General features: G+C 41.1%; 1 protein-coding gene across 1 annotated transcript in view; it reads right to left on the bottom strand.

Annotated features, from left to right (window-relative positions):
* LOC117481484 (paired box protein Pax-7-like) overlaps positions 1-22,022 on the bottom strand; it is a 46,724-nt gene that overhangs the window by 22,438 nt on the left and 2,264 nt on the right.

Below are 22,022 nucleotides of genomic sequence, written 5' to 3'. Positions count from 1 at the left end.
TGCTTAATTATTTGTCATTTTTCAAGCTATGAGATGTTTTCCTACGTTTGTCATGAAAAATGATGTCTCAGGAATGTAGGGTTTGGGAATTATGGCAGTTTTTAAAAAATAATATGAAGGCAAATTTCAAGATTTCCTACCCTCTAGCTGTTGACATCACGCACTCTGCCTTAACGAGCTGCGCAATGTTAAAGTTAAAATGTTTAAAAATGTGATGAATTATGGGATGTATCTCTGGAATTATGAAAGTTATGAATGATAAAGTAATAGCCTGCGATTCCCCACCGAGCTGAACGTTTTGATGTTTGAACGGAGTTTCTGCGATGTTGAATGTGGGAGAAGAGGGCCAAAATAAGTCGGCGGAATAATAATAAGAATTTCGTCCGTAGCATAACATATAGTTGGAATGCTGTATCAGCATTCCCACTAAATTATCTGTCTCTCCCTGTCTGCCGCTAACACGCCTGTTCACTCTCCTCTCCGTCTTCTCTCCCTGTATCGCTAAATATTCTCTTCACTCACTTTCCTCTCCGCTTCTATCTGCCGCTCTCTCGTCTCTTCTTAACTAGGGTTACAATACGTAACCCCTCGTTATATATCACACAGGCGATGTATAAACGCCCTGTCGTCCAACAACATCGACCCATCACACTGCCCCTGACCGGCTTTTGGCTAATATCCAAACTGTGAGTTTTTATAGTTGCATTTCCATGGTTCAACTACGGTTAGCTTAGCTAAATTCCCTCTCAGAGTGGGATTGAGTGAGTGAGTGAGTGAGTGAGTGAGTGAGTGAGTGAGTGAGTGAGTGAGTGAGTGAGTGAGTGAGTGAGTGAGTGAGTGAGTGAGTGAGTGAGTGAGTGTGTGTGTGAGAGAGAGCGAGAGAGCGAGTTGTATATTAGGTTGTACTGACACGTATTTCTATAATTTTTCAATGACTGAGGCTAGGCTAAATAAAAGAAACACATTTATGTTTGTATATGCCTTAATGCTTTGCAGTAAGGCCAGTCAGGCTCAAGGACTGAGACAACAGGGGACAGAAGGAGAGGCACAGAGAGACATACAGGGAAAAAGTCAACAAGAGCCTCAGGGAGAGACACAACGAGAGGCACAGTTGGAAAGTATGGAGACACAACAAGCAGCACAGGGAGAAGCACAGACAGGAAACCAGGCAGGACTACTGAAAACCAGGACCGCAACAGCCCATACTGTGGACTCCTGGGGATATGACTGGCTCTGCTATGAAAAAGAAAGCGGTATCGTTACCAAAATCTGGTGTAGCATATGTAGGGACTACTACGAAAGGAGTCAGAGAAAGGGTCCTTTGCACACAAGTCAAGAAAAACTTTGCAGCAGTGAACCATATATTTCAGGGACTACAAATGTTAAAAAAGACACTGCCAATACACACAACAAGTCCAAAACCCATGCTACAGCATGTCAAGTTTTCACAGCCCCAACAGCTACCATGACTGAGACAGTGCAAAATCTACAAAAGCTACATGAGAAGACCAAAGACAAGATGTGCAAGCTATTTGATATAGCATATACTGTGGCTTACTGTGAGCAGCCTTTCCGTCTGTTTAAAACCTTATGCTGCGTTCACACCGGACGCGATGCGACTATTCGTTTCGCTCTAATCGCTCCTATCGCATCGCTCTAAACGCTGGAGTTTCACCGCGGCTGCCAGCTGTGTTTACTCGCATCATTCAAACAAGACGCGCTGGCTCGGGAGCTACAACTACAACAAATGAACATATTTTACCGTGATTAAATTGTAATACACGTTTCTAAATGATGCCGAAGTAACAACATACTGATACCGGTTAGTAACAACCATGAATTAATGCTTTGACAAGTCTGCAGACAAGACGGCAGGCAAAACACCTTTTAAAATGCTTGTTTTCTGAATGAAGATCGGGTCGACCAGGCTAAGCTAACGTTGTATATGCTCATTCCACACTCATAACAACGGCCTACAGACATAAATAAAGCAGCGACTGTATTCGCCATGACACAGACAGTCTGTGGTTTGTAATTGTTTAACTTTTGTCCAGTTTCTGAACAGATATGAGGAGCTGTGAGCTCTGTGTGCTAACTGCTAACAGCTAACGGCTGATGTTGTGTGGTTGAACGTCAGTGACGGCGGCTGAGATTCTCACCGCTGATTGGCTTCCGCGAGAACGCGTCACGTGAATTTGACGCTCGAGTTGAAAAAATGGAACTCTCGCGTTTAACGCGGCACCGTTCAATCGCCTCAATCGCGTGATTCGCGCCGCATCCACCGCTTCATGCGCGCCGTCGGAGCGAATTCGCGTCTGTCCACGTCTCTGCATTGACTTTACATGTAATCGCGCCGCCCCCAAACATCGCATCGCGTCCGGTGTGAATGCAGCATTAGTGTCCGTGGAAAGGAAACATGGTGTGGAGCTGGGGGTGACGTATCATAACTCAAGAGCCTGTCGCATCTTCATAGAGCACATTGCGGGGAGCATGAGAGACCATCTTCATGCTTTGGTAAAACATAAGCCATTCTACTGCTCATTGCTCTTTGATGGAAGCATGGACAAAAGCACATCAGAGAAAGAGGTGGTCAGCATCAAGTTCATTGAAAATGGCACACCAAGAATCAGACTACTTGGGTAAGAAGTTAATTTGTATTCTTCACATTCATGTGTTTGGATAATTTTGTTTTGGTATGTTTTTGATATCAATCAAAAAGGCTTTTGTATTTCTGTAGTCAACTCTCATTTCCGTTGAATACAATAAGAGCTGCCACTCAGCGTGAAACTATTTAAATAACTTTATGTAAATAAAATAATGTTTTTTTTGTGTGTGTATTTTTTTGCTTTTGCTTTTCAGTTTTACAGAGCCAGAGTCCTGTGATGCTGCGGGAATACTGAAGGCCATTAGAGAAAAGTGTAAGGAGAACCATCTTAACCTCAGTAACTGCTTGACTGCAACAGCAGCTGATGGGGCTTCTGTCAATTTTGGGACGACAAACGGTGTCCTTACTTAAAATAGTTTGTGATGACCTTCTTCAAATGTTTTTGATAACATTGTTCGTACATTATGCCCTACTGTTCTTAAAACGTTTTCAGCGGGAAGTTTTAGTTTGGTTCCCAGAATGTTCTTCTGAAAGGTAGGATAACGTTCTTTAAAAACATTCTTGAAATGTTTGGTGATAACCTTCTTAAAATGTTTGGTGATAACCTTCTTAAGATGTTTTTGATAACCTTCTTAAGATGTTTTTGATAACATTGTTAGAACATTATGCCCTACTGTTCTTAAAACGTTTTTAGCGGGACGTTTTATTTTGGTTCCCAGAATGTTCTTCTGAAAGGTAGGATAACGTTCTCTAAAAACATTCTTCACATTTTTGGTGATAACTTTCTTAAGATGTATGAGCGCATTGAGACAATGAATAGGACGTATAAAAACGAATTTGCATGCCAATATTCACTCACATGCACTTATAATCACACTAAGGTATGTAGGCCCACAGTATTCACAATATCATATGTGTAAAATATCCGAAAATAATCACACTTTTTTCTGACTATAAAGGTTGTGTCTCGTATGTAGGTTCTAACTGTTAGATAAGCTATCTGGCCATGTGTGGTTTGTGAGGGCTGCGTATAAACAGTGTCCGCTGTTTATGCATATTGGATAAAAATCGTTATTGCACCCTTTAGATTTGAGACCGACAGACATATAGAGGAACGGACCGACTATCACTGCCCGTCCCTGAAACCCCTGTTAGTGTTTGTATGTGTTTGTTTCTACTTTGTGTCTCTCTCTCTCTCCCCCCCCCCCCACCCCCTGCCTGCTGGTCTGCTCTACACGGGTGGGATCAATCTCCAATCAACCACACCTGCAACCTGCTCATCAGCCACACTATGAAAGCCTGCAGCCTACACTCATTCCCTGCCGGATTGTTGCCGTGAACGGTTTGTTGCGTGCCGCTCTAGCTTTTTACCAGCATATTCTTTGACAACTTTGCCTGCTTTTGCCTCACACTCATTTGTATGTCTCTCCCAGGAGGAATCCAAGGCCTTCCACACTCCCAAGACCAGCCAGGCCTCTCTACCCACCCTGAAACAACTGTTTCCCACTGCCGCCATAACCAACCTCCACTCCCAGCTCCCCTTTTCTAATAAACAAATGTTACTTTCACCAGCTGATTCCGAGTCTGATTCTGGGTCCCCTCCAGTACATGTGACACCGACAGTGACTTGTACTAGCTGCTGGTCGCATTTAAAAAAAAAGAAGAAAAGACTTCTGATAAATCGGAACGATAAAGCATGTTATCCTACTCTAAAATAATAACATAACATAAACAAATCTAACTTTTCTAACGTTTTAAGAATAGTACGGCACAATGTTATCAAACACATTTAAAAAAGCTTATCACCAAACATTTTAAGAATGTTTTAGAGAACGTTATCCTACCTTTCAGAAGAACATTCTGGGAACCAAAAGAAAACTTCCCGCTGAAAACATTCCTAGAACAGTGAATGGTAACATTCTCAGAATGTTTTTAGAACCAAACATTTCTATGGGTACCTACTGCCCACCAGGACTGTCGGCAGTTATAAAGACATTATGCTCTGCTCTAGAGGAATATGACATCACAGTTCAGGTGAAAACAATTGTCATATGGGAGCTTGAGAAAATATATATTATTTTTAAATGTACACAATATTTGAGAGAAATCTAAAACGTGAACACAATAAACTAAATTATTGATCACCCTTCAAAGTGTCAGAAAATAAGCAAAATATGTCAAGAAATTACAGCATGTTGCTAAAAAGCAGCTTTATTGACTTGAATGACCTTGTTGCTGAAAATGCTGGACATATAACATTTAAAATGACAATCTTTAAGCTTATAAAGGCAACCTCAACTGTGATTTTTGGTAAACATAACATGTATATGTCTGCGTTCTGTTTTCATAATTGACATTGTAAGTGTAAAATTGCAGTCTTTTTCTTAGAATCTGACTGACCAGGAAATGTAGATAAAATGCAGGAGAACATGTATTAGTTAAATCAATGTATTGTGTTGTGAATCCTGGGTATTTAGTAGAGAATTGAGAGAATGGAGAGCAGAGATGCATATTTTTCTAATGTGTGTTTGTTTGTTTGTGTGAGTGCATCCATTGTGTGCAGAAGTTGCTCATGTGTTGGTGAAGTGGAAAAGAAAAGGCCCATCAAACGGGCTTAGACAACTACAGGGTTGGCTCTGTACTTTAATTAAACGAGGAATTATGGGATTAGTGTGAGGCTCCCATTACAGGCCACTGGAAGAGTCTCAGCGAGAATATCTTTTTGTATTCCCCCCTGGTTGCCCCCCTTGAAAGCTCCCGCGAGAGAACTCTCAGCGGATTACATGTGGCCGCAGGACATGCTGCTGCATTAATTAAATCAATTCTTTCACTGTTTAGTCCCTGAAATATTTGTTTTCCTAAAACTAAGGTAGACAATATTATATCTACACACATCTCCAGAGAAAGAAATGTAAAGTATACGTCTTGTTTGTAGCTGGTAGGGTTGTGGAGGGAAATGGGGGGGCGGGGGGTTGCAGCAAAGCAAAGCAATTTGGCACTAACTCAGTGTGACAACACTTGAGGCCGCTGCAGTGGGCTGGGATCACTTCCCCCCCCCCCCCCCCCCCCCCCCCCCCCCCCCCCCCCCCCCCCAAGAGTCCTCGGGGTGCTGCTGCGACAGGATGGACTCCATTTGCTTTGCCTCCACATGCGGCTGGATTTAAGGGAGGAGAGGGCAGAGGTGTGTGTGTGTGTGTGTGTGTGTGTGTGTGTGTGTGTGTGTGTGTGTGTGTGTGTGTGTGTGTGTGTGTGTGTGTGTGTGTGTGTGTGTGTGTGTGTGTGTGTGTGTGTGTGTGTGTGTGTGTGTGTGTGTGTGTGTGTGTGTGTGTGTGTGTGTGTGTGTGTGTGTGTGTGTGTGTGTGTGTGTGTGTGTGTGTGTGTGTGTGTGTGTGTGTCCGTCAGTCCTCTGTGGACTCGGTCTCCAAGCAAGTCAAACGTCTGTCAGGCTTTTTATTTCTGGCTTTCACCTTGTATTTCCTTATGTTCAACGATCCTTTTACCAAACCAGTCACCACTTTCTCTTTTTTCTTGAGTTTTTAGCTATGATCTTGGCAGTGAACCTCTTCAATTTGCAAAAGGCTGAAGGAGGTTTCATTAGTCCAGGTTTCGAGGTATCTGTCGTACAGATTTCTACCTCCACATTAACACTACACCACATTAACAGATTAACACACATTAACAAGTGTGTCTATGCAGAGACAGTGTCCCTGTCTCATTAAATAATAATACTGATAATGATATTAAAGTCAGAGTGTTTACAGAGAAACCGCATAAACACAGTTACCTGTTTTACCACCTTTAATCATTCAATACAATCTGGTGGCAGATTACAGTTATGCCAGGGATGTTTGAGAAGCAGAGCTGAAGACAAAGCTCAGGATGAATGGACATCTAAAGGCAGCCGTGTCCCGGGAGTGTCCTCCGCACTGAGCAGCAGACGGTTTGTATTGGATGCTCCACGCTCGCTTTGGATCGCAGCACAATAAGCTTCCCCGGGATGGAGGAGAACAAAGTTTGACAGGCCGTGGATCAGGAGGGTCAGCTCTCTCTCTCCAGCTGATCATGGAAAGCAGATTATGCTAATGAGACAGACGCCTTGAGCCGATAGCGGGGCTAAACCTGGACTTCATCTTTGTCTCCAGCAGATCCCTCGATCGGCATGCTACGTCTTATCGGAAGAATGAGAGCATGGTGTAGCTCCACACACACACACACACACACACACACCACACACACACACACACACACACACACACACACACACACACACACACACACACACACACACACACACACACACACACTGCAACGCAATCATGCTGCAGTATAAATAACAGCCTGGTTTTGTAGCGAAGAGAATACGATCAGCATATAAACACAGCTTTTATTTTCTCTCTGACCATTGGCATCATGTGAAGGAAAATAAACACACGCATAAACATACACACACACACACACACACACACACACACACACACACACACACACACACCACACACACACACACACACACACTTAGATCTAATCTAACAATTATGGTTAAAACCATCCAAAGCCAGTTATGCATTGTTGTGGGTTGTATACTTAATGATGGTAGCTATAATTCCTTTGTTCTGTTCCGGGGAGAGTGATTTATTAGTATTATAAGTATTTTAACACTCAATTGTTCTTTTCAGAATGCGCACTCAGTCTGAGTCTATGGCTTTGAAATTGTGCGTGAAATACACTGCTTGAATCAATAACCCAACTGGGTGAAATGTGCATTGTTAAAGCTTTGCTGATTCAAACAGGTAAATACTGACTCTAAAAATATAGGAATCTGTGTGTTTTAGAGTTTAACAGGAGCATGACCTGTGTCAATAGTTTTGTATTATCTTCTGTAATCATATTGTGCACTTTGTGGTTGAAACTAGTTGGCACTTTAAAATAAATGAAGGATTTGAATGTTGTTTCATTAGCCTACAGGATCCTTCAACATCACGCTGCTCATGGACAGACAGGAGTCCTGCAGGTTCTGGTGACAAAACTGTTTCCCACTTTGAACAGTACTTATGGATAACGACCGACAGAGCTCTGGAGAGCTCCGTGAAACTCATTATGGGTCATTTTCAAAATCATATTAGTTCCAGCATAATTACCCTCAGGATCTGCTTTCACAATTTATTAGTGCCTTTTTTTTTTTGTAAAGTGGCATGCTGATGCTTCACAACAGCATACACAGGGTTTTGTTTTTGTGTGAGAGATGAAAGGAAGAGAACGTCTCACTTAAAGTCTTCTCCAGTGTGCTGTCTGATAAAGATCTGTGCTATCTGCTCAGCCTGAGGGCAGGATTTATCCCACCTGCCTGCTCTCCACCCTGCACACACTCCACCTTCTCACACCTCCACCAGCCGGCTTTCAGGTGACGTCAGGTTTAGGTTTATTGCTCAGAATCACAGACCAGCTTAATAACATTATACATCTTACTTCGTCGGTGTAAATTCAAGTTATTAAAATCAGTTTTGAACTATATACTGTTGAACATGGGTGTCACTTTGTAAAAAAAGGGGTGGGGACACTTTTATCAGCTTTAAAAAACACTACTGCATTAAGCACTCCCCACAAACATATACGGTTTATACACATACATACAAATGCTTACAATACTTTTTAACAATTAGTGCAGTAACTATGCTACTATGCTATGCTACCAGATTGAACATGTTCTATTGTGCTAATAAATCTCAAAGTGTATAATTCTTTGTGCATGCTATTTTCAGAACATTTTTATCAAATGAAAGTGGTGGACAAAATTGGCCGTTTCAAAAGTGGTGGGGACATGTCCCGAGTGTCCCCAGTATAAATGATGCCTATGCTGTTGAACTGGTTTTGGAGGTACAGCATTGACTAACAGAGGAACACTTTTTGGAGCAATTAACCCAATTCACAACATTACCTTAGGTTTTAGTTTACTCAACCCTTAACTTCATGCCAAAAAGGAAGTTGCAGCACTCTGAGGTGGTAGTGAGGAGGCGGGATGAATGCACAGACAGCGGACCACAGATTATGCGCAGAGTTTGCGGTTATGCATGTGGTCAGCGGGAGATAAACAAGTTTCTTTTGTTTCGTCACCCAGCATCGCTACATTTTTCACCCATAACAAAGGTCACATCAAAATAAGCCAAAGAAACAGAGAGGGTGCAACAATCACAATGTGCACTCTGGGACAGTGAAGGGAGAGGTGGATCTGTGGATCTTTCTGCTGTCTCAGCTGTGAGGCTCTTTGGACGCCCCCCAAAGTGGGCTCACCTTAAACAAAGAGGCCCGGGAGCCTCCCAGGGCCTTTCAGGGCCCACAGAGGCACCTCGGGGGCACCTCGCCCCCTCCACACTCTGCAGGACTTCAGTAAACACTTCCAGACTGAAGCACTGAAGCTGAGCAGCGGAGCAAAGTGCCGCCTGCATATTTACCAGTTACAGAGGTCAAACGGTGCTGAGGCATGACACGGAGCAGAGATGGGGGAGGTGGTTAGATAAAAAACTGGTTTTGCTATTTAGGTATCGTTTTTTAAACTCCTGACCGACAGCATTCGTCAGCAAGGGTAAATACAGCTCCTAAAAGAAGCTCAGAATCAAAGTTATGGTTTTTCAGTGTACATCCTGCTATGGTAGTACATCTCTCCAACCATTAATGTGCTTATTAAACTAAATGAATTGTGTGCCTGCCAATGCAAATGAAATATTCAAAATGATTCTTGTCATCTAACGAAAGAGGAGTTTAACCAACATTTCCCACAGAATACTAAATGTTTTTAATGGATAAACAGCTCTCAGTGGCTCGTTTTGCATTCCATAAATATGTATTTTGTTGCACAGCTTACGGTAATATCAGCTACAGGTTCATTGAATTTTTGCTGTATGTGCATATTTTCATTGAACTTGCAGATTTGTATGGCTCCTCCGACAATACAGGGCCTTGGATTGAAGGTCTGAACATTCGACTAATTGAGGCCAAAGCCAAAGTTTTTAAAATGTATTCAAAGACAACAAAAGAAAGTAAAATAAAATCCGCCAGTTGGCACCAGCAGCCGCTCCGGCAACAATAGCCTCCGATTCAAAACCAAGTGAGCAAACTGAGCTGAGGCTACAGCAGCCCCACACTCCATTCACACAGCAGCATTGTTCTGCCTTTGTTCCAATACAGCGGCAACACAATGGTATTTAGTCTCAACAAATGCAGCAAAAGTGTATAGTAAGCAGCAGGAGTGGAGTGTGTGCAACGTAGGCAGTTTTACAATGATGAGTAAAATATTTGCCAACAGATTTAGAAAGTCTCTAGCACGCTCCCTGTGCTGTACAACTGAATGGAACAATCCCAACTTTGGTTGTTTCAGAATAAAAAATGGTGAGTGCAGGCACAAACAGATGGAAAGCTGCAGGATCTGTTCGCTGCGCTCTTAGTGAACGCTACACAGAACTGGCTCTGAACTCAATCCAGCCCACACAAAGAGGCCGGCTTTATCAGGGCATTACTTCTTAGCAAACGGCTATTAATGCAAAGTCTTTATCTTCTTTCCTCCCCAGGCACTGGCGTGCATGTGTCTTTATTTAGTAGATACAAAATAGCCATAAACAAAAATTGCAGACTGTCAATATAAATACTGATAAAGATTAAAGCTGGGAGAAAATATAATAATAAGAGGCCCTCTTAAGATATATTGGACACAGCAAAGCCCTCAGTGGACAGCTGCAGGCTTAGAGAAAGCTATTGCAGAAGTTTTAAAGAGCAAGAGAATAATCTTATTTTGGAAGAAAGTAGATTAACAATCAGAGCAGCGCAGAGCAAATGAAGTGATTTCTGTGTGTGGACTCCTCACACACTCTGGGGCAAGTTTGGAATGCACTCTGAGATGTTTGTAGGACATGAGGTGGGTTGACTGCTCGTCTCCAATCGAAGCTTTCCTGATGCTGAGGGGGCTGTTCACGCCAACCTCTTACTCAGTGTGTTTGTTACACTGTGCAGCATGTGCTCATCAACCAGTCAAATTCACTTGTGCAAACACAAGAAGACTGTACATTCCTGATGCTGCCTGAAATTATTTGTATTTTAAGTAATAAATCATATTGCAAAGTAGTACATTTCACTGATCATCAGAATAATCATTTTGATGATATTACCTTTACCACGGCTCATATTGAAGGCGTTTATCTTTAACCTCTTTAGCCGTGACCGTAGAAAAAAATACCTTCAATAATTTCCCCAGAATGAATCAGGAATAGCCAACATAAAGCTGCATATTGCTATCAGGTACCAAACTGATTTGGTTTACTTACAAAGTTGATCATTTGTAAGTAAACCAATGTCTACCATTCCAGAGTCAAATGGAGATGAAGAGAAAATATCATTTTTTGCCAAACATAAAATCTAAATATCAGAGAACATCTCCACTCTAACCCAGTGGCGGCTGGCCCATAGGGGGCGATAGGGCGCCGCCCTCCCTAAACCACACACAACAACATTATTATTAATACTAATAATTATACTAATTAATTATATAAATTGTCAATATTTGTGTGTTTAAAATATGGAATGCACCAGGATTTAAAAATAATTTGCGCAATATGCTTTTCCTATACACTGTATGACTGAAGTTCAGTTCTGGGGCGATGGAGAAATCGCCCCACAGAGGCGGGTCTCTGTAGCAGGTTAGCCAATTGCTGATTCAAGATATGAACGTGTGTCATAAAATGTAGCCAATCAGCGTCCTCAAAACTACTACCAGAGGGGCGATTATTTTATCGCCCCAAGTAAGCAACTGATACGCAGCTGGACGACGGCCACAGGACTGCGGTGAGGAAACACAATGAGGAGGGGGATTAAAACAGGCATATTTGATCCAAAATAATGACGTTTAGTGGGGCTTTTGAGTTGGCTTTGCGTGGGCATGACGAGACTCTTCAGTCAACCCTGGCATCTTCAGGGGATTGGTGGATTTAGTTTCCTCCCTGCACACTGTGCTGGAGGAGCACCTGAAGACCGCCACCGATTTTAAAGGCAAGGCAAAGACGTACACCACATTTATTTTAAGAATAAGAATAATTATTATTAGTTTGTTACATCTTCAGCTTTTTGTATTACTGTTGATTATACCGTTGTTCTGTAATATATATATATATATATATATATATATATATTTTATATATACATATATATATCACATACTATATATATATTTCCATACATATATATATATATATATATAATATATACATCATATATATATACATACATATATGTATGCAAGTATTGCTAATGCCATTGTTTTTAAGTTTTTGTACATAGTCCTCAGTCTCAAATGCTTCAATTGTTTATGGAGGCATTCAAATGTAAGACTGGTAAATGAAGACTGAAAACTCCTGTTTCTTTGCATGAAGTCATACTGGGATGTTTGCTGAGATGGATTGCATGTGGCACAGCCCTACCTAGAGAACATTCCACCAGCCGCCATGTTCTAACCAACTGAACATCTCTCTTCCCTGCTGACTGCTGACTACAAAACACAAAAGGACCATTTATTATCCGTGTCCAAACATCAGGTGATTTTTATATTGGCTGTTTACTTTACAATATTCATTTCCATATTACCATGTTATAAAAAGCATTTGTCTCCTAAACACAATACAATAGGAATATACACAATGAATATTCATTTGAACTCCACTTGCTCTTACATTCACAAAGATTATATTTATACAACATAAATATTAGAATGTCTTTCATGGGATTTGTAGACCATAATAATAATATATAAAAAAATCATTGGGGGGGTGCAGTAGTTTCAGTGTAAAGCCAGCCCTGCTGTTTGAAGCTGAGCGGCTCTCCGCACTGAACCCTAAGGACAAAACCTGACTACTATTGAGAAAGCGGTCACAGTAAGCGTGGACGAGTCTGCGGTGCAAACAACCTCAATCAGCTAAACGTTTGGAGGCTCCGATGCTAGTGCTATGCTAAAAACACACAATGCTGGAGAGCAGAAGACAGAGACGAGAGGGCAGCCAGAGTTTGGAGCTGGAGGTGAGGAGGGGCTCCAGGCCCAGAGGTGGGATCAAACAGGGGGAGAGCCAACAGGCCAAGCTGAAACTGATCTGAGAACACACAGCTCTAGGAAAGACCTATCGATGTAAACTGTCTCTTAACTTTCTACACAAAAAACTACCAAAAGCTCCAAAAGGTCAACATGTAAGGATTCCAACTTCAAATGTTTTTCTGCAAGAACATTTAAATGTAGCCTTTCCAGGAGCTCATCTGTTTTCTCATTGCTTCATTTTCTCTCTCCTTAACATTAGTTTTTTATCAAATGAAATGAAACCACTTCAACATAAAGAACATTATTCCAGACGTGTAGAGCGCTGTGTCTTCAGATAGCTCAGCCCGACAAGACACCTGTTGCTTGGAGTGGCTATAGCAGGCACTTGGTTTAACTTCCACCAATCAGAGTCAAATGTGCAGTGAGTGCACCACAGCAAGCCCCCCCCCCCCTGCAGATGTACATTCATTCATTGAGCAGCATGAGAAATGCCGCTCAGCTCGGCAGCGTGGAGGAGAGGCTTTGCTTTCAGCGTTTTGCTGTTGTCTAGCTCAATCGTGTCACTTTGAGGGAGTCTATTCAGAGGTATTCATGCATCTGCCTTCAGGACACAATGGCCGCCACTTTATAAAGTGTCAGCCTGCTTGCCACAGGCCTTTGGTTCATATTGTTTCCTTTTCTTTAATAAACTTGGAGGAGTTCATCAACTCTTTCAATGGCAAATGCAGGCACAAAATGACAGCCGGGCCTCTGGCTCCATTTAAGGCTGTATTCCTCTCCTTTTTCTCTAGTTAGCCACTGTAAGCAGACATCCAGGTTGCTTTGTGTCCACACGCCCACCATCTATGGCAGCCTGAACAGGGCTCAACATGCTAAACAAAGCACACATTAAGACCAGAGCACATTCTTCATACAGTCGTTTTTTTCACTTTTCAAATGTGAACCTCCTGACTGCTAACATCAGGCTGTCCCTCAACATTTTCACTTTCACCAATATCCCACAAAATGCACCCACCAACATTTAAAGCAAATCCCATTCATCAGTTTTGATCAAGTAAATTGATTTGTGATCAGATAATGATGAATGATTGAAAACCAACACAGTATTTGTATAGAGATCATGTTCTTATAAGAAGTACTTTGGTTATATATTAACTTTTGACCTTAGCTTTCTTTTTTTTATATAGGACATTTTATTTATTGGGATAAACCCCTTGAGATGCACCATCTTGTATTCAAGGGGTCCCTTTGGAACCAGAAGTGACATACAGTGAAGCTAAGTGCAACAAAATCCTCAGAGAGACATTTTAGGCGACCAAAATGTAACAATTAACATTCATGAGATGACGGCAGAGTGTGGAAGAGTTCATCCATTAAACAGGGACGACACTGGGGACCACCTGTCAGTCACCAGAGACCCCCGTCCTACACTGCACGGCTATCAGCGTCTATTTCCCTCTAGGGGGGACCACCACTTACTAAATGAACATCATGCTTTATTAGACCTGCAAATCCAACATGGATTGTTGGGTTAAATCAATCCAAAGCACACAAACAGTGGTTGTAATTGACTCTGGTTAATTAGACATCATAATGAACTTCATGTAGCTACACCAAGGATACTGAGTGACAGTGAGTAACAAGCATCACTGAGGGAACACTGCACTGTGCTGGCGGCTCAGAAAACGTCTCACACAGATTTAAGAGTTTGTATTATATTATTCTTTATTATAGTTTATACTGTATATCCTTATTTTGCAATATTCTACTTTTTTTTCTTGGAAAAAAAGGTTTGTCTGTTGTCGACAAATCCAGGGAGTACTTTTTATATTGATGAAAACATATTTGTATTTGGATGTTTCTAGAATGTAAATGGTCTGTCACCATACGCTATGTTCCTTTACACACTAACAATATCAAAAGAAGAGAATACAAAGAAACCAATCTGCAGATCAAATGATGGAAAGTATTAAAAGCAGAAGATCAAAAAAGCAGAGGACCCCCCCCCCCCCTGACTCTGTAAAGAGAATACATGAGAGATGATCTCGTGTTCCTATAACTGCTTATATTTGATGAAAGCTATTTAACTAACAATTACATTATAATTAGTGTAGTTTATTTATTATTGATAATGCTATGATTATGTTCTTTTCTCTAATTATTTTAGATCAATACTGTTCAAAGTATTTTTTACAGGTATCAAAATGATCCATGCAAATGATTTATTTGTTTAAATATAGCATTACTTATATTCAGTAAACGTAATTTATGACTATGTAATTGTTTGTCAATAGTCAAATAAAACCAGGGTTTAAATTACGATCAACAAACCACTTCTTTCTGATGGTTATTTTAAAGTGTGATTTTATAAAGACGCACACAAATAATGATTTTACTGTTGACTGTTTACATGTGAACAAGTCACTGCCATCTATCCCACCTAGTGTCTCAGGTATTGGGTTTATATATTATAATATTATAATGTATATTTATATATATGGTTACTTTCCACACAGATGTATCAGCACGAGTCACGCCTGCTATTATTACTATTATATACAGAGAGCTGTGTGTGTGTGTGTGTGTGTGTGTGTGTGTGTGTGTGTGTGTGTGTGTGTGTGTGTGTGTGTGTGTGTGTGTGTGTGTGTGTGTGTGTGTGTGTGTGTGTGTGTGTGTGTGTGTGTGTGTGTGTGTGTGTTTAATCCTGCCAGCTATAATTGAACCTGCATTCTAATCATTTCAAACATCAAATAAAGTGATTTCTTTTGATCTTGTCATCAGAGTGTTTCCACAGATGCAGTGTGAACCCTTCCCCTCATGAGAGCGTGTTTAATATGTGTCTCAAATTACAGAGCAGTGACAGAGACATCGCCATGAATCCACTTTCATACCCTTCAGTAGCGTGAACATTTACTCCAGCCCCAACAAGTCTGTATGGAACCTTTAAGCAGGACTGTAGATATGCATTACGGCACTCGCTAAAATCCTTCTTCCAACCAATTTCCCAACACGATACATCCAGTGATGACATGCACACTACCATTGTTATTTTCCCTGCGTCTCTATGATCATACTTTGCCCAATCTTTTTTTAAATGTAATGGGAAAAGCATTTTACAATAGGATTAACGTTTAGATTAATTTAGTATTTAATATGAAATGTTATCTTTATCTATCCGGTCTCTAAGTGTCGGACAGACAGTCATTCCATAGGATTCTTTTTGGACCAAACCATGAAGAGTTTTCGTCTGAATTTCATCTTTTCAATTTTTCAATCAATCAAAGGCTATTTGAGGTGGTCATGTGCTGTAGACGTAAACAATGAGCACATGATCTTTGATTTCAGCAGCAACTACTTCTGTCCCTGTGTAAAGATTAAAGAATAAACTGGAAGACAGGCTTTTATTTGTGGATCTCCCTATAGATCCAGCCGTGTGTGATCCTGGCTGTGGCCCCGGGCCCCGGGAGTTCTATTAAAGCATAGCTCCTTTTTCCACCTTAATACTTGCATTGTTTTCTATTAAAGAAACCTAGAATGTGTTTTATGACTGCTCCATCCGTCCAATAGAAAGACCCCGAATGATATAAGAATGTTTTCCATGTTGGAGACTTTGGGACATCAAGTCATTCAAAATAGTTTGATCAATCAAAGATGTGAATATAATGTCCATGTGAAGTGAATGTGACAGCGCAGACTGAGCTGGAGCTGCACTGCATAAGGGGGGGGGGGGGGGCACTCGGCTCAGTTAAAGATCAGCCGAGTGTTGACATTTTATTAATTTGTTGTTGCCATATTGTTTGTGTTATGTTGAGTCATTTCTCTCTGCCATTGTTTTGTGCATGTCCTTTTTAAATGGGCTGTTAATGGCCCTGGGCCCCCCCCCCCACTGACGGCTCTTTGTGCCCCGCTCCTCTTTTGTCGCTGATCAGCCTCCCATCGGGTCACCAGAGAAGATTCTTGGCATTTGCCGGCCTCATGAAAGGAGGATTAAGGGACGGATAGTGAACACTCCATGGCAAAGGAGTGGGCTGCTATTCTCCTATTCAAAGCCCCCCCCCCCCTGTTCAGCAGCTCCCCTTTATATATATTGGTTTACTCAAAGACATCACTAAGAAGTCCTAAGTGCTCCTGGAAAGGAAAGAGAATCAACAAGTAGGTTGAGAAGTGCTAACGGATGATGAAGAAGAGGGGACCTGCTGCATTAAAGGGCCAACTCTTATTTGAAGATGTACTTATTGATGAAGAGCAACACATGAACATCTAAGTGAATAACTCAGGGTTTTGTTTAACAGCATTTTTAGTTTGGTCTCATTTTACAATCATCGTTAGCTCGATATTTTAAGACTTAGCATCATTTTTGCCAAATGTGATTTATCTCAATATTAAAATATATAAAAATCATTATACTAATAGTTTATTGTATGTATATTTTACAATAATATTTGACATGAAATGTCCAAAAACACATGGGTAGAAATGTATTATTTGATGAGATCAATCAACAAATGATTTATAAATGGTGACATTTGCATGTGTGGATGCGCTGTCAGCGTGAGGTCATGTGACATGTGACATGCGTGAGATCATGTGACATGTGACCCACGTTTCTAGAATGGATTATATATTAGGAAACTGAATGCAGTGGAATCTAAAACCTTACTCACATGACTCATTAACGGATGGCCTTATTGATTGTGTTATTATGCAATTGTTGGAGTTTTCCTAGTAAAAAAATGTTAAAATATTTGAATTACTCATATAACCAAATAAAGCATCTCATGTTGGCTCTCCTTTGTGCTTCTTCCTCCCTCAGAAGTCTTCCTCCTCTCCTCTGGCTGCCACAGTGACCCAGTTTCCCGGATGATCAGAGCTCCTCAGCCAGGCGTTTAGCCCGGCACTTCACATACACTGAGGACAATTCCAGAACAATCATCAGCAGCGACTGTGTGCTCAGGCTGGGTTCATTAAGCATGTTTTATTGAATGTGTTTCAATCACCATGTTTAAGTGGAGCAGGCTCTTTGCCGCATGTCATCTCTCCCTCCTCACATTTCCAAATACCTGATGTATCTTCAACAATAGCAAGAAGCCCAGATCAAATCAAAACTCTGAACCTGTGAGTACCAGATCTAAACCTGACGCCACAGGAGCGCTCCCCCCCCCAGCCACTGGCCTCCTCAACAGGGCAGGACCCCCCCCCCGACACAGACTCACACTACACGTTACACACTGTCAGCGCTACATTAGGCCTTGTGAGTATTTCTCCTCCTCACACTGCGCACTGTGAGCACACATGATACAGAGCTTTTTACACCGCCATTTGTATTTTTTTACAATTGTTTATATTTATGTTTCTTGTAGACCTTCTTTTTGTTTTTTACATAATATTGTTTTTGTTTAATATAGTTTTTTTTCTATTTTGATATCTGTTTCTTTGCTTCTGTATGCACCAGTTCAACACAATTCTGATTCTTTTTGTGATGTTTCACCAAAAATCGTCATAAAAAATAGATAGATTTGAAGTTAGTAACTTTACATTTTTTAACATTTAGGCTTCACACTTTTCCACTGTGGTTGATTTCTCTAGCAGGTATACTACGGACGTGTCCTTTAGTTCCCGGCTGCTGTGAGGACAGCTGCAAAAGATCAGGCTTGATTTATGGCAAAACTACATTTTGCATCATTCTGACGGAATAAATACAGTTTCCAAATGAATATGTTGATGCTATGTATGACATAATGTGTTCATTTACTAATAGATGTGTCAGCAGATGACGGCTGCATTCTTCTCTGTACGGTCAAACATGGTGTGCAGTTGTGTGGATGAAGCGGTTCCCAGTGGGGAGGGGAGCAGCAGCTCTGAGATCCACAAAAGCTTTTTACTTCATAAAAGAAGGGAATGTAAATCCATTGTCATAGGAGGTGAGTGTATTTCAACACAAAGATTATCACAATTATGAATGCTGATACCACTCCTCTATTCTGCACATGTGCTTCCAGCCCTTTTGACTATTTGTGTATTATGTCTCTTGAAAAGGTGAGGGGAGAAAGGGGAGGTTAATCCCAGGACCCGGCTGCCATGATTGTGTTATCTGCAGCCAACATTTGGGTCTCCCTCAATTTCACCCCGGCAGAACGGCTGGGAGAAAGTGCAGAGCGCTGCCCGGGGAAAGAGTTATTAAAGCTGCAGAACTTCAGCTGCGTAAAGCTCCTCCGTCACTTCACTGGATTTGTTTGAAGTGCTCTCTCCATCCTCACTGTCAACCTTTTTTCTTTCAACCGGGCTTATTCTACACTCCCAAACTGATACTCTTTTTTCCAACAGTGGGTTGTGCATATCTTTGGGTAGCAGCATGTTGACAGAATGCTGCCTTAAACTGCTGATGAAAGAGAAGGCAGCGGTCTCCAGAGGTCACCTGCACCGTCCATTACACCACCCACATGAGATGTTAGGTCCTATGAACACATTAAGTGGAAACTATCATATTTACATGAGAGTAATGGAATGATTATGATGATTATGTTGCAGCTTTTCACACAGCTTCCAAACAATTGAGGTGAATATAATAATAACAGCTGAGCAGAAGTGCATATTGGTCAGTTTGGTTGCAGAGAGATGAGGACAGAAGCATGTAGGCTACTGTGAGAGCTGCATGCTATGGAGTCATCTCATAAATGCAGATCGGAATATAGATAGAACAGCTCTTCAGTAAATATTGATTTAAATTGCTCTTTTTTTTGGTGTGTTTAGGTCATTGTGTGACAGAAATGAAGATGATTTGCCCGATTCACTACTTTCATCAGTCATAAATAATGTGTTTTACATGTGATGCCTCAAGGCCTCATGCTATCCTCCAAAGTAGGAACATACAGTTACTGATCACCACTTTCATTGAATGTTGAGTGGCTTGGTCCACTTTGTAGCACCTGAGGTGTTCCCGGTCAAAAGGGACCCCCATAGGAAATGAATGGGTAAAGATTGTGTCTCTCCATCAGATAGTTCAAAACCAAATCGACAACCATGTTGATTTTGTAATACATTTTCAGTATTCTTTGTAGGGCTGTGCAATTAATCGTATTTTAATCGCAATTACGATTTTGGCCTGCCACAATGACGAAAACAACATAATCGAAAAAAACGATTATTTTGCTTTGCTAGGTTGTGACAGTGCACTGCAACATATTTGATCTCATTAATTTGTATTTATCATATTTATATATGTTTAGTAGCTTGTTGAAGTGCGCTCCAAAATATTTGTTGATCTTGTTTATTGGTATTTATTATTTTGATATTATTTATTTAAATGTAGATATAAATGTATCATTTATTTTATTTATTGGTTTTTCAGTTGAATTATACGCTCAGGGAAATCAACAGTTAAAAAGATACTGTTCAAATTATTATTTGTATTTGTTTAAAAGTTCAATAAATGGATGTTTTCAAAGTCATGAATAATCGTATTTAATAATCGTGATATCAATTATTGACCAAAATAATCGTGATTATGATTTTTGCCATAATCGCACAGCCCTAATTCTTTGTATATTTACTGCCGTTATTAATGTAAATAGTCTGAGATATTGATTACAGCTTAAAGGGAGTGATGATTATGAATGGTTTTTGTGTTGAGCAGTTAAAGCAGACTGCTCAAATCTCACGGGGAACACCAAAGTAAGGGGAGAAAGGAACACGACAGGGGGTTCATTTGCAGCTAGTTTAATTTCACTATATATTGATGCGAGCATGAAAACAGTAGATTATCTGATGGAAAAATACTCATCCATGAGTTTCATTCAGCCGAACACTGCTGCTCACATTCTCCCAGATTCTGCCAACATGCCACCAAAAACTATATTAAAGCAAATCAAATGAATATTTAAATACAATCCAAACAACACGAGAGGAAACCTTCAAATGTGGAGAGTTTGCGCCGCGGGCAGCACACCGCAGAGCGCAGAGATGAAAGTGAAAAGAAATAAAAGGCTCAATTTAATCTGCTTTAAAGCCTCCACAGAATGCATGAGCCTGGAACTGTGAGAGTGAGGGCTGATAGGGGATAAATATATTTCTTACCATGCCTCGGAGCTATTACACCCCTCTGCAACACTGACGACTATTCATCAGACACCGGTTTCATTACCAGCTGTAATAAGCTAAATCTGCAAATTATGAAAAGCCAGCCGGGATGACAGGGAGACACCGCTGATCTCTGAGGAACAGGAAACACTTGATGGCGTCTGAGAAACATGTCAGCAGTCAGAGCGGTGGTCAGGAAACAGTGAGGCCCTAACCCGAGGACCGGCTGATCCCCCCCCCACACACACTGAGGAACTGAGCCAGCACCACACTGTGTCCAAAGCCAACACTGACAAAACCACTCAATATGTAGAACGTTTATCTGAAAGTTCACCAAATAAATCTGGGTATTTCAAACAACTGAAACTTTAATGAAATGTATTTTGTCATCAGATTTCACATAACTGTATTAGGTTAGTTGAAAGCAATTAGATTAAGGTTAAATACAACATATTATGTCCAACTTAATATTATTGCCTTCAACTAACCTAATGTGAAATTTGTTGACATAATACATTTAATTAAAGTCAACATTTCAATTTCTTCAGTGTAATATAAATACGTTGTTATTTAGAAATATGAAAGCGAATGTACCTAAATGTCCTCCTAAGCATCAGGGCAGACACCATGTTCCTCCGGCCTATCAGCCTCACGTCCTCCTAAGCATCAGGGCAGACCTGTTCCTCCGGCCTATCAGCCTCACGTCCTCCTAAGCATCAGGGCAGACCCCATGTTCCTCCGGCCTATCAGCCTCATGTCTTCCTAAGCATCAGGGCAGACACCATGTTCCTCCGGCCTATCAGCCTCATGTCCTCCTAAGCATCAGGGCAGACCCCATGTTCCTCCGGCCTATCAGCCTCATGTCCTCCTAAGCATCAGGGCAGACCCCATGTTCCTCCGGCCTATCAGCCTCATGTCCTCCAAGCATCAGGGCAGACCCCATGTTCCTCCGGTCTATCAGCCTCATGTCCTCCAAGCATCAGGGCAGACCCCATGTTCCTCCGGTCTATCAGCCTCACATGCTGAGTTATTCTGCTCATTCCATTAAGATCTTGATATATTTCCTACATGTTTTAATATAATTGTACGTTTAAAGCGAATTTAATTTGTGCATCTTTTTGTCATGGTGGATTCACTTAGGCCTATAAACCGAATATATATTTATTTTTATCGCATTAAAAAAAAGTTTGAATTTGAAGGCGAACCAAACATGTTTCTCAGGCTATGTGTGGTGTGTGTGGGTGTGTGTGTGTGTGTGTGTGTGTGTGTGCTGTG

The sequence above is a fragment of the Trematomus bernacchii genome, unplaced genomic scaffold (assembly GCF_902827165.1).
Source record: "Trematomus bernacchii unplaced genomic scaffold, fTreBer1.1, whole genome shotgun sequence".
Classification (NCBI taxonomy): Eukaryota; Metazoa; Chordata; class Actinopteri; order Perciformes; family Nototheniidae; genus Trematomus; species Trematomus bernacchii.
Note: the sequence above shows the minus strand (reverse complement) of the source record. Positions and strands in the feature narration are given on the sequence as shown.